This window comes from Austrofundulus limnaeus, unplaced genomic scaffold (genome assembly GCF_001266775.1).
Source record: "Austrofundulus limnaeus strain Quisiro unplaced genomic scaffold, Austrofundulus_limnaeus-1.0 Scaffold430, whole genome shotgun sequence".
Taxonomy (NCBI): domain Eukaryota; kingdom Metazoa; phylum Chordata; class Actinopteri; order Cyprinodontiformes; family Rivulidae; genus Austrofundulus; species Austrofundulus limnaeus.
This window is the reverse complement of record NW_013952832.1, coordinates 163,444-168,308: the sequence shown is the minus strand read 5'-3', so window position 1 is coordinate 168,308 and position 4,865 is coordinate 163,444.

Here is a 4,865-nt window from a genome sequence, read left to right as displayed (position 1 = left end):
TAATAATTGTTTATCATGCAGATGTAATAATTGTTAATCATGTGGATGTAATAATTGTTAATCATGTGGATGTAATAATTGTTAATCATGTGTGTCTGCTGTGAACAATAATCATTTTCACATCATGAACAGTTTCTCAGAATCACCTCTAAGTGTCTCCAGTGGAACCAGAACCACAGAAACGTGTGACACCAGCCCTGGAGTTGGCGTTGGGCTGCGCACTTTTCCACATTCAGTTGAGTTTTGATACATCCGGAGTTTTGTGTGGATAATGACGTACGCAAGGTTTTTGTGCGTACGCACCATTGATACATGAGACCCCCGGTCCTCTTCAGGGCTCAGTGGGTCCAGCGGGTTTCACATTGGGAAAGTCTGGGACTTGGTTGGACTTTGTGTATCCGAGCTGATATTTTGGTGTCATTTTTACACTTTCACAGCTTGAGTTTGGTGTTTTTTAGTCTCCTGTTCAGCTGGTGGTAGGTCAGGTCACATTCTGGCTTCTGTGCTGTTCTGGATTTTCAGAGCTTTTATACAGGGTTCCCACACCTGGGCTAGGGAAAGAGAGGTCAAGCTGCTGCCCCCGCAAACTGACTTCTGATAAAACGAAAGATAATGGATGAATAGATGAGATTTAATTAACATTAATAACCCAGTGGTTTCAAATATACTTTTTTTAACACTAAAGTATTATTTAAATATGAAGTAGGGCTATAAAATGTACAATATTTGAAATTTGGCATATATCATTAATTTAGAGGGTTGGCATCATGTGTTTGCTATTAAAATGAAAAAGATGACATTGTGCATCTTATCTTATATATTTTGATTAGTAGAGTGTCTGAAGATATTTTTGGTGCAGTTTGGTGCCAGTTTAGGAAATACTGACAGAGAAGTTAGGGAAAGAGCATGACCAAATTTTCAAAATAAGCTCAAATTTTGACACTTTTTGGCCGTTTTTGTGGATGCCAGCTGTAAATGGCTTTACAAGTTTAATATTAGTTACCTGGATTTAATTAAGCAATCAGTTTTTAACACTTTGGTACCAAAAAAAAAAAACAGATGTGAAGCAAAAGATCTGGCAGTTATGGTCAGATATTATATAGACATAGTCAAAACCATGATTTTTAGCATTAATCTTGAATTCTGATTTTGTGTCCGGGAGAAATTTTGTAAGAAATGTTTTTTATATATCTGTAAGGGATGTGCTTTAATGGGGTACTAATACAATTGCTGGTACTTTTTATGCAGATAAACATGGTCTATCTCTTGGACTAAATTCGGTGAAGACGTGTCAAACAGGTGCTTTCGGTGTTTCATACTGATCAGGGAGTTTCTAAGAGCTTGGAGCAGATGGTTTCTGTTCTGTAACCACAGCTAAAACAGAGTTTGGACTTCTTGAATGACATCTGCATTAATTGTTTTGCAAAAGGGTAGAAAACTGTGTCAATCCAATGAGAATGGGTTAACAACACATTTGCAAGAGGTGTCCTCTGCTCTGCTGAGATGGTGATGATGAAGACTGAGAGGTTCCCAGTTCCTTCAAACAGGTCAAACCAATCAATAAAAAACTGTAACGCAGATGTCATTCAAGAAGTCCAAATTCCATTTTAGCTACAGAACAAAAACCATCTGCTCCAAGCTCGTAGAAACTCCCTGATCAGTTTGAAACCACTGAAAGCACCTGTTTGACACTTCTTCACAGAATTTTTTAATTTGCAATCAGTCTGCAGGCCTGTGTTGTTCTCTTATACTCTCAGTATAGGCCTACTATAGATTTTTGATCTTTACTGGAAAATACTGTTTTTTTTTTATTTACCTAATTTCTCACATTGTAAAGGATTTTATTTTTATTTCCATGTATTCTCTGTTGGAATACTTCATTTGTCAGGCACAGTCTGAAAAAAGAATGTAATCAATAAAACTGGCATCAAAGCATGTCTGCTTCTGGATGCATTTTTACAAGAGGGTAAATTTGAGTACAAACAGCACTGACATGTAAGCTACAGTCATAGGCTACAATGACAAGCAATGGTGCACTGATTCACACACGAGTGCTGTATTTTGTGTATTGTTGCCCGTCGTGTGCTGATTGATTGGAGGTGGTCATACATTGTGTCAAAGTTGACTTGTTTGCAGGCAAAATTTGCTTTTGTTCCATATTTTAAATGTTTTTGCACAGTTGGTGCCTTTTGCAAACAAAATGTGTCATTTTGACCACTGTGGCGATGTTTGGGCCTCTGCGTTAACCGTTTTGAAAATGTGGATTTTGAGTTGATGTGTCAAAACAATCAATAAAAAGTGTAACAGCTGATGATGAAAGCTGTCACACATTTTGTTCATATGTGTCACTTATACACCAGGTGACAACATATGAACCCAAATACAGCTGTGGAGTCAATGATAAGTCTTAAGAGAGCAACATGTGACTCATGTTGTCTGTTGAAGAACGTTCATGGGTTGACTGGGTTATTTTAGTGCTTTAGGATTAGCTTTTGCTAAATTTTTCGGTGTGTTAATGATTTAGAATTAGGGGACCTAAATATTTGAGTTAGTGTTTTAGGGCTAGTGGAACTAATTTTTAGATTAGTGCTGCCCACCACTGGCTTCTGGCTTCTTGAGTACAGTAACACAGCATTTGTCCTTTGTTACTAGCACCTCTGAATCACAGTTTTAAAATGTTCTCGGCCTCACTTTGTCTGCAGTGTGACAGTCAGCTGGCCTCAGAAAAGGTGCAGAGCTTCAGATAAACCCACTCACCTGGTGTTCGCTGCAACACCAGTGGAACCTTTGCTATAAATAGTCCAGAGAGGTCAGCCTCATTTGCATCAGTGTTTGTGTTTCTGTTTGACTAAAAGAATGTTATCCTCTTCTTGTGAGCTCAATGCAGCATGATAACAGAGGTGTGATGAATGCAAACGCACAACAAAATCTTCACACCTGCAGATGTCAACACACACAAGCTGAGGACACAGACAAGAACTAAAAAACCTTCTTGCACTCTGCTGGTGACTAATCCAGTCCTTCTTTTTTTAAATTAATGCATCATGCTGCTTTTCAAAAACTGTTTACATCCCTCCTATAGTTCTAATCAAATAAAACACTGAACACATAAACAATTAAAAGAGCACATTTCCAGAGAGTGAAGCCATTACTTTTAATTACTAAAGATGATCATTTTAAAATAAATCAGCTTGAGTTAATGGTTCAATTAAAACTTCTCAAAACAAATTTAAAAAAAGAAGTGACTGAAAATAGGTCAATATGGTAACGTTTAAGAAGGAACTTTTTGCGAATGAGTACTCCAAAAATTTTGATCTATTAGTTTATATTTATGCTTTGTTTTTGTTTAATCAGCTGCTAAGTTTGCAGTTATTATGTGTCAACATAGGAAAAACAAAGGACCGAGTACACATTGATGAGGGACTCCTCTTTTCAGTTTTATAGAGTTTAACTTCTGCTGACTCATAAAAATTCTGATAAATAAATCAAACATAAACATTCAAAGAGTAATGTAAACTAAATCAAAATATGTTTAGAAATCACTGCTAAGGAAACAAAAAGCCAGTTGTGATAAGTTAGAATTTTAATTCTTTAGCTGTGCATTGGCGCTACAATTGGAAGTTTATTATTATTGTCATCATTGCTATTTTGTTATTACTATTGACTAACCTAAGTTTTTCTCAATTTATTTAATATTTATTTATAAAACTCATCTGCTGGTGGAGAGGAAAATGCAGGAATAAAAAGGCCGGGCTAATGAGGGGACAGGCAGCAGCTGTGACCAATGAGAAACAAAAAACAGGTGTGAAGGAGCGGAGCAGGTTAGAGGAGCTGACTCTGAGAGAAGTGAGGAATGGCACAGAGAAAACACAACGACTGAACAAATAATAACATAAGTAACTTAAACACACACACACACACAAAAAAAAACAGATCCTGACAGTACCCCCACCTGAAAGGGATGTCTCGAGATGTTTGAAGAACAAAAAACAAAAAAAAATTGGAACCAGGAGAGAAGAGGAAGAAAACAGAAAAGTAGGAATAACTCAACAACCTGACAATGCAAACAAAAGTCCAACACAAAGAGTTCAAGGCATCCAGAGCACATCTGGACAGGAGATAAAGGTCAATAAAAAGCTTTGTTCAAACAGGAGAAAAATCTAATCAGATCCTGAACTTATCTGGACAGTAAAATTGTTGAGTGGACAGTACAAAAAATATCCGCACTTGGCTGGGTGACCCTGAAAATGTCCAGACTGAGGACAGATGGTCGGTCTGAAAACCGTCCGGACTGGTGAGAGGGTTCAGGGGAATGGCCCAGGAGTCATCCGGACCAGTGAGAGGAAGGTGTTCATCTCAGCCCTCACTGAGGCAGGAAGTCATAAACCGCTGGTGGAGAGAAAACAGACTGAACAAATAAAAACACAAGTAACCCCAAGACAAAGAACACAGATCCTGACGTGCTGCTTATAAATTACTAATATATTAATAATTCCTAGTGTAAGTCACAAAAATAGCTAATATTTGTACTTAAATGTTTTATTTTTTACATTTTAGATTATTCTGTAATGCTTAAGTAAGGAAGTGTAAACGAGAAATTGTAAACCTTTTATAATTAAATGTTTAAATATTATTAATGTTTAAAAAGAAAAAAATAAGTAGGTCCTCTGGATGGGTTCTTCTTTAGTGAAACGTTTCGTCTCTCCTCCAAGAGACTTCTTCAGTCTGAAGAGTTTCAGGTGAACTACCTAATAAGCGCTGCCTCCACACTTCAAAGATGGCGGCGGTGGAGGCAGATGTATGTAGCTGTGCAGTATTGCTGCAGGAAAATACATCCCATTTAGCTTTACAGGCATCCGCAGGTC